This window comes from Etheostoma spectabile, chromosome 9 (assembly GCF_008692095.1).
Source record: "Etheostoma spectabile isolate EspeVRDwgs_2016 chromosome 9, UIUC_Espe_1.0, whole genome shotgun sequence".
In the NCBI taxonomy this organism is placed as follows: Eukaryota; Metazoa; Chordata; class Actinopteri; order Perciformes; family Percidae; genus Etheostoma; species Etheostoma spectabile.
The window spans coordinates 21,520,184-21,528,746 of record NC_045741.1 but is presented as its reverse complement, the minus strand read 5'-3'; the positions used below and the strand labels follow the sequence as shown (position 1 = coordinate 21,528,746).

At 41.0% G+C, this 8,563-nt stretch overlaps 1 long non-coding RNA gene across 1 annotated transcript in view; it reads left to right on the top strand.

Annotated features, from left to right (window-relative positions):
* LOC116695896 (uncharacterized) overlaps positions 1–626 on the top strand; it is a 9,116-nt gene extending 8,490 nt beyond the window's left edge. Inside the window, exon 2 of the long non-coding RNA XR_004333578.1 lies at positions 146–626. This is a non-coding gene — a long non-coding RNA (uncharacterized LOC116695896). The remainder of the gene's footprint in view (positions 1–145) is intronic.
* Positions 627–8,563: the final 7,937 nt, after the last annotated feature.

The window sequence follows — 8,563 nt, the reverse complement described above, 5'->3', positions numbered from 1 at the left end:
GATCCTTAGAATAGATGAAATACAGTTGAAAACCTACATGCTTAAATATTCCACCTGTCAATTAGTTCAAGTTAAATTGAAAATGTTTTGTTCAGACGAGTAATGTTTCCTACATCTCTCTTTTGCTCTTTCTTTCTGGTCACAGGTACTCCACAGCTGCTGTGGAAGAAGGCATCTGGAGCCCAGGTGGAGGGTAGAGAAGAGACAGAGGACGGAGAGGTTCAGGGTGGATCCGTTCCAGCCTCTGCCACGGCTGTGGTGGGGAGGGTTCCTGGCACCGTGATTTGATGCACAAAGAGAAACAAAAATCACATTGCCAGGGATTTCCACTCCTTCACAGTATAGCAGGTGACCCGCCCGTGTTGTATTTCCACAGTGGGATGCTTTTGTGTGACCTTCTGTAATTATCTGCACTAGATGTTGCTATAGAGTCAAAGGAATAACTACTGGAGCGGGTTAGACAGATATTGTGATCAACTCTAACAGTGAACCTCAAGAGGTTTCCTTGTGGAATTACTTTCTCGAATAGAAAACTCTGAAATGCATTTAAACGACTGCAGTTAAATGTGCAGCTGTCTGAAATTGAAAAAAAAAAAAAATTAAATTCTCTCCTTTCAAATCCGCCAGCAAGTCGATGTAAATGCATGTGAGAGCCATACAGATTTCCACGACAGAACACATTTTTGAAGGCAGATCACGTTCCGGCTCTTGTAACTCAAGATTTGTAAACAAGGAGACGATTTTGGATGTTTCAAATAAGGGACAGGATCCTTCGTTGGCAGCGCACTCTGAAACACAATATGAACGAGCCCGGTCGAAGGCGAAGCAAACCTCAACATCTTGAACATTGCAGGCTTTGAAACCCGCCAAACTTTACCACTGAGCAGTCACGTAAAGGTCTGGGTGAGTCTCTGTTCCCTCAAAGGCCAGCCACCCACTTGCTAAAGGCACAGAGCTTAGCTAATTGGTGAGCATTGATCCCTGCTATGTGTTGTTCACAGTGGCTAAGTTCAGTGCCTGAGGTGAAATAGTTGATTCGATGGAGGGGATTTGTTCCGCTGAATGGAAAGAACTTGATGATCTCGGATATGAAGAAAGACGGAGGGAGGTGGAGAGGAGTGACGAGGATTAGGTGGAAAGGGAGGGAGGAAGGGAGGGAGCGAGGGAGGAAGGAAAGCAAGAAGACAGAAAGCTTAAAGATTGTATCTCCATGTAGGAGTTACGTAGGGTTAAATATGTTGCTGTGGTCCAAATGCAGATCTTGATTGTGCAGAATGTGCGACAAGTTGTACAGTTTTTTGTATTGTATTTGCCTGAAGCAACAAATGTCTTATCTTACCTTATGCATTGGCAAGAATCCTCATGCATACCAAATATAGACAGTTTGACCTGGGTTTAATGTGTACTTAATGCCACAGGTTGTGTTGTGATTTTAGGAATTTGGAGATAAATGTCAGACCGGTCGGGGCAGGCCCAGTTCATGTACAACTGAATTTGCTCAGGAATGGTGTGCCAGTATTTTGGTGCCACACTGCAGCCTGGATGTTTGCGTTGGAGAAGAAACCTGCATGCACCTAGTTTGCCGGTTGATAACCCCCTCCCCAAGCAGCGATTGTCTAAGCTTAGCAACTGTAACTAGGCAAGGCAAACTGTGTTTGGTGTGGTGTGCATGGCACTGTAATAATACATTTAATACGTTTATTTGTTATAGACCCTTTTACAGACAAAGTCACAAAGTGCTTCACATGATGAACATGCGTAAAAATACAGTAGGATCCAACAGGAAATACTGAAAGAAAAATAATTGAAAGCCTAATAAAAATCATTTAAAAGATTAAAACCTAAAACCCAAAGTTACAAATATGATTAAAAAGTGAATTTAAACAAGTGCGTCTTCAGCTGCTTTTTAAAAGCATCAACAGTGACTGCAGAACGCAGGTTCGGAGCCAGCACTTCAAAGGAACAGTCACCTTTAGTTTTTAAGCGAGTGCTTGGGACCGCCAGTAATCCCTAGTTAGAAGACCCGAGGGACCTGTTAGTAGTGTACGGATGGAGCAGGTCCAGTAAGAGAGATACTCATAGTTTAAAGCAAAATGGGATTTGAGTCTTTTTATAGCTTCTTCAAAGCCAAAAACAAAGGCGCAGAAGTGCACAAAATGGATTAAACAGTGTGTTGGGCTGATCTATCCCAAGCTGCAGTTGTTGACTGGCTAAGAATTATAGTATTACTTCCAAGGCCAAGGATTACACCATAAACTAACATCATAAATCCGTGGAGTTCCACGTTATGTATACAAAAAAAGTCCTGTTCACAACTAGCTCCATTCTCCATTGTGTGGATGCTATCAGAGTGTAGGCTGATGCTGGCAGCTCTCCTGCAACCCCAGTCAACTTTACTCAAAATAGCGAGTACACATTCATTGCCCTTTCTTTTGTGAAGAACAGTGTTAAAAGTTAAAGATATAGTGCGTATTTTCTGTCGCCCCCATGAAGAATTCTAACCTGTTATTATTTTTATTTTTTTAACAATTCTTTTTTGGCCATTTTCAGCCTTTATTTTTGACAGGACAGATGAAGACATGAAAGGGGAGAGAGAGGGGGGGAATGACACGCAGCAAAGGACTGCAGGTCGGAGTCAAACCCCGGCCCGCTGCGTCAAGGAGTAAACCTCTATATATGGGCGCCCGCTCTACCAAATGAACTATCCTGGTCACCGATGCAAAGCATCCTGGGAAAGAGGCGCAGCATTTGATAAAATGGTGCGTGTCAAAAAGCTGACCTTTGTCAATCTGAAATGAAAGAGAGAATGAAGAGATTCAGGAACTGCACGGCCAATTTCTGAAATGTTTTCAGAAACACGTTTTGGTAAACTATTTTTGTAAAATACTAGATTGCATTCCGAACAAGCCACTTCTGAAAATAGCCATTCTGAAAATGAGAATGAATACAATGAGAGTTGTGTGGAGGTTTGTAGCAACTCATTTGGCAATGATTTGAATGTAACAATGACGTTTATTAATATCAAAAAGTTACGCACTAAAGCTTTAAAAGTGTAAACATTCTGGTTGTAACAACAAGTATGTTAACTACACAGATTTAACATTAAAAAAAAAAAAAACGCCTTACAGGCAAAACTGCACACAGCATTTTCAAATGGAGCAATGTTCGGGCTGTGCCCTCCCGTGCCTACTGAACTGGTATCAGTGTTTACCTAAAAACTGGCTCAGTTCAGCAGGAACAGGAGTGAAGTCCCCCATCAGCGGGATCTCTGTCCTGTTTACCTCACCATCTTCCACTGAACATGCAGCAAGACAGCCCAACCCAGATTCAACACTTCTTTTGCCATGCGCTTATGTTAAGTTGACCACACCCAGCACAGAGCAGTGTGGGGGATATGCCTCGAGTCATTGGCCCTGAAAATCAAACCTTAGTCCTCCAACCTGTCAGACGATGGCACTGAACCCTGAAGTGTATGCAAAGCGGTGCATCTCAAGTTTTAGATGGCTGTTCCCTTTCTTTGCTTAAACAGAATGTTTCATGAGCAGATTTATCATTTCTGCTTGATAGGTAGGCCCTGGCGTCCAGAGCTGTTGTGTTAATACTGTTACATATTGATGCCGTTGATCTTGTTGTTTTGTTCAGCCTTCATGTTTATTTCAGCATTCTTCCCTCGAAAAAGCTGCAAACACGTCTCACTCTTTGCCAATGCCTCTCTCTTTGCCCACGTCTCTCTCTCTTTTCTGTCTCTCTGTGCTGTCAAAGGCCACACTGACACTGGAATTCATTGTCAGGTAATCCCAGTGAAATGTCTGCTATGTCTGTCTAATTGATGTCACCCAGCTATCCCTATTATTAGTGACTGGGAATGTGTGCAATGCTGCTTTCTCCCCACACTCCAGATAACACACAGCCACCAAAGGAAATGTTCATCTTGAAGATTTCATATCAAATGAATGTTTGTTAGCAAGCCTGATGAATCTACTCTTATCTGCAACTCCAGTGATTGGGGTTTTGGCACCACAAACTTATATTTCTGTTAGTTTTGAATGTTTCTTTCAAATCTTTATGTGATTACCCAAAGAAATGTTAGCAAGTTGTATTTTCATTGTGTCAGCGGTGTGATATTGACTTCAGGGCATTGTTCCAGCCAAGTTGTACCACTGACAAGTTTGCAAGGATTTGTGTTTAATCATTTAATCTACCTAAATGTGGACGACAACGATGCATGAAGTGCATTATTCTAAATGTCAGTAAGTTTCTAACTACTTTCATTGTGGAGCCTCATTCATTGTAATGTTACATGTGGAACCACTGTTTCATTTCATTACTAATCCAGCCACAATTTAATGTAATAAAGTTTAAATGAGCTGAAAAGGATTCTAGCATTTTCATTTTTTTTCAATATCACAAGATATCATTTATCCACATGAATAGAACATGATGCAGCAGGATAAAACAAAAGTTGAAAACAACGAATAAAAAGGTCATCAAAAGGTATGGTGGAGATTTTCTCTGTTATGAAAAAATGGGTTTAATTGCAGATGATTACAAAATTGTTGAGGTTTTTGGGGCAACCATGTTTTTACCAGTCAGGTTTGAAGCTACCACTTACTGTAGGTCATGAGGTCAATTTGAAGGTTTTTAGGACCCTGTTTATATTTTTCGGGGGAGATTTTTCAGGTACATTTTGACTCCTGCTATAATATTGTCAGCCGATGGTCAACCTAATCATCTTTTTTATTCCACACATTCTTCTTCTTTAGGCTGAATTAACCATTAAAAAATTGGATTGTCTGAAAAATGCATCTTCATACAAGCTGAAGACAAGACTTTTTAGCTATTAGCTTGTGAAATGTTGAATTAGTGTTTTCCCTAGAAAAGTAGTCAGACCCGGTGGCAAGTGTCTTTTTTTGATGAGGGCCCACCCGAGGCCAGTCAAAAACTGATGGCAGCATCAATGTAGAGTCAAGTTTCTGTGATAACGGAATCATGGATGGAATCACAAAATTTAACATTTAAAAAAGCTACAAGAAAGATTCCATAGTTTTTTGGATTCAACACTACGCACTATTAGACACTATGTAACCTTTCCTGTTTTAGTCCTTCTACAGGTTGGAAGTGGAATTGTCCATTACCCAATCTGGCAAACTTGAATAATGTTATGTGATGGACAGTTCCGCTTCCAACCTGTAGGGCCACCAAAGCAGGAAAAGTTACAAAGTGTTGCTTTAATTCAATGCTAAAAGCTAACTGGAGATTTGATAATATGACTATGTCTAAGTTTCCAACTGAGCCGCCCCACTGTAACTAGTTTAAAAACCTTTTAAAAATACATTAAACAGTTTTTCCACAGTGGCTTAGGCTTGGTGGGGGGCAATTTAGGCCCGGAGGGCCACCAGGCTTGCAATACACTTGTATGACCAGACCAAGGCAAGCTCAACAGATTTGAGATTGAGCTTTGGTCTGGGGAGCCTGCTCTGTATTTTCTCTACACAAGAGGCGTGACCAAAAGGCATTGTTCAAATGTATGGAGTTGGATAGTCCTTCAACCAATCAGACCAACGGTCCGGGTCACGTAGAAGCGACAACGGCATTAACGGGTGGACGCTATGTTGAATGTAAACAAGAAGCTGCTTGGTCGCTTCTCTATCGTCATTGTGTTAAACCAGCCAATAGCGCGCCAGGTAGATAAGCCAGTTTGTGATTGGTTCCCGCAAAATTTTGAACTGAAGCAGGAGAAGAGTGGGTGGGGTTACCCAGTCTAACACACTGGGGGAAACACTGATATTAATAATAGCTTATACTATTTCGTTTTTGGCAATTCACAAGACAGAGACCTAGAAATATTGTACAGACGATGCTTCTGAACAGTCAACTGATTTAAAAAAAATACTAATGGAAAAACTATTTACAGTATGCTGTCTGGTCAAAATGTTCTGGGACTTGGACTCATGAGCTCAGTGTGACAAACCCTCACCAGTGTTACAATAGAGTGATTGCTTATTGTCAGTGCTGTTGCAGACAATTTCCAGCAAACAAAAGGTCAAATGTTCAACTTTTTGTTTGAGTAACGCTTGTTACACTCATTTACAAGCTGCCTGTTTCATACATTGAAATCATAAACACGACGATACGAAAACTTGAGTTCTCATGAAAACAAACACAGATGGCTGTCTGGCAAAGGGTACCCAGACCAAAGCCTCCAGCTCTCCATTTAGTCTCCATAGCAATGTCAATATCATTTTTACGTTCCTGTCTCAAAGGCTGACCAGATTTGAGCCTGATCTACTTTTGTTGCTCCCTTTGCCACTCAATCAGCATCTGTGCGGTTCTGGCCCATGGCTGTAAGCTTGACTGCGTAATTTGGTTTTGAGCTAAGCGGGAACATCTGTTCTACAAAGCGTCGGCTCCTTCCATTCCTCAGGCCTCATGGAAAAAACCAAGGCTAGCGGCGGGACCGCTGCTGCCGCATAGGACCCCCAGATATCACAACCTCAAGTCTAAACCCTAGAATAAGAATAATCTTTAGCATTGAGGGAAGAAGAGTGCGGGGGCTTTGAAATGCAAGGTTCAAATGTGTCAAGTTGTGTAGGATTTATAGTTGGACTGACAGTGATTAAGAGCATGCTTTATTGATTTCATATGTGCAGTAGGTTTTAATCTTTGAGACAAAGTGCTTTATTCAGCTCGATGACTCACACAGAATAGATTTATTATGTGATTACAGAGTATGTAGAGTTGTGACAATATTTTCAGTGGCATTAGTAGGCCTATTGTTTAGTCCGAAGTCTGTGGCCACACTCAAGAAATGTTGTCCCTGTGTCCAAACCCACATCAAGCTGAGATTTATGAAATACTGGAGCTGATTTCCAGAAACAGTGGATTGTATTTATTTTAAACAAATGGTGATATACTATATCTAAACACCTTCAAACCCTCAAAAGCTCAATAAATAACGTCTTATATCCCACAGTTTTTAAACTGTACAAAATCCGTAATGCCCAAAAAATAATTAGAAGAAAAATGAAACTACTAGATGTATTGCCATTTTGTACAGACGTTCATGATCTCCAGAGGATGAATCCCACTGACTTGTTTTTCAGATTTTTTCTCTATAGCACCATTTTTGTGGCTTTGAAATATCTTAACCTTTGGATCAATTGCCATTGCACTAATTGCACTTAGATGGTAAACAACTCAAGGGGTAGCAGTAGCTCAGTCCATCGGGAGTCAGGTCGCCGGTTCAAGCCCCCATTTGGACCGAAGTACGGAGTGTGGACTGGTAGCTGGGGAGATGCCAGTCCTGCAAACGCTCAGGGTGCAGCTCCACTTTTCTCCATTTGTGCATGTATAGGACCAGAGTGTGTGTGTGTGTGTGTGTGTGTGTGTACTTCAGGCCTGTGTGTAGCAATTTCTAAGAAACAGTGAAAATTGTGAATGTAATTGTGAGTTAAAAAAAATAACAAGGTTAAAATTGAAGCTGCTAAACATTGTCATCGCGTGTATGTTAGCATTTAGCCCAGAAAAGTGTGCCTAAGTACAATCTCACAGAGCACGACTGTAGGTCTTAGTCTGGTTTCTAAACGAGTCCCCGGCAGTTTCCCAAGAAAACCTGCTTAAGAAACTAGTGGAAACTGAAGCTGAATCATCACCCTTGGAACATCTTTCACAACACAATTAGTTAAGTGGTCACGGTGCTCAGCCAAAGCACAGCAAGAACGAGAGAGAGGATTAAGAAGAAGAGAAGAAAAAAAACTTGCTCACATACATTTCCAAGGTTAAGAGCAAAGTCACTGCACATGGCTGACATCCAGCCCTGGTTGTCTTTGGTAATGGTGTCCTACACTCACAATTAAAGAAAAACGAAAACACACTTCTGTGTGTGCTTGTAGCAATTTTTTATCATGTTGGAACATGTTTTTTTGTTGTTTTTTTTAAACATGCTTAATAACAGAATGTTTCTGTTTACAGTGTGTCTGCCTCCATCATTTTAAAACTCATAAAGTCTGGCCTTTGTATCCGCTGTCCCACTAGGATCTGATAAAGAGGAAACAGCTGGGTCCAGAGATGGTGAAGATTCCTTCTCCACATGTACATCTCTCCAGAACAAGCTCTTCTGTGTACCTCTGAGCTATTCTTCTGTTAGAATAGATACAAAAAAGATGACGTGGCGGTGCATTCCCTTTTATTAAGAAACAAAGTAACAGATTTAGTGTGTGTGTATAGAATAGCAGTGATGTTTGTTATGTGTTCATGCTCAACTACAGAGAAATGCACAACTTGACTGACTATGAACAAAAAGTACATATATCCTAAAGTAGATCCACTGGCACCAGAGAAGAAGAGAACGTTGTTGTCCCTCGCACCAGATATCCCAGCCAGGTGAAGTCGTCAGAAACAGACACAGAAGAAAAGGGTCTTATTCAAATGTTTGATTTGTTCGTTTTGACATGCAGCGAGTTAATGCCCTTCCTAGACTTTGTTCTCTTTGATGGCAGCTCAAAAGAAAATTACAAACACATTGATTGATTGATTGATTGATTGATTGATTGATTGATTGATT